This window comes from Callorhinus ursinus, unplaced genomic scaffold, assembly GCF_003265705.2.
Source record: "Callorhinus ursinus isolate GAN/ISIS: 27379988/994484 unplaced genomic scaffold, GSC_fseal_2.0 scaffold39, whole genome shotgun sequence".
NCBI lineage: Eukaryota > Metazoa > Chordata > Mammalia > Carnivora > Otariidae > Callorhinus > Callorhinus ursinus.
This window is the reverse complement of record NW_027397101.1, coordinates 16662972-16663262: the sequence shown is the minus strand read 5'-3', so window position 1 is coordinate 16663262 and position 291 is coordinate 16662972.

The window sequence follows — 291 nt, the reverse complement described above, 5'->3', positions numbered from 1 at the left end:
TTTTTTTTTTTTTTTTTTTTTTGGTGGTGGTGGTGGTGGTGGTGGTAGTTTTTCTGGAAAGATCCACAGTGGAGAGTGAGCCTGTCTCATATTTGGCAAAAATATTGGTGGAAGAATCCACATAGTGGAGGTTTCACACTTCGGGGGTTTAACACATGAGTCTGTTTTCTCCTAAAAAACCCGTCACCCAGCTGGAGGGAGTGCTCCCACATTCACCCAGCTGGAGGGAGTGCTCCCACATTCACCCAGCTGGAGGGAGTGCTCCCACATTCACCCAGCTGGAGGGAGTGC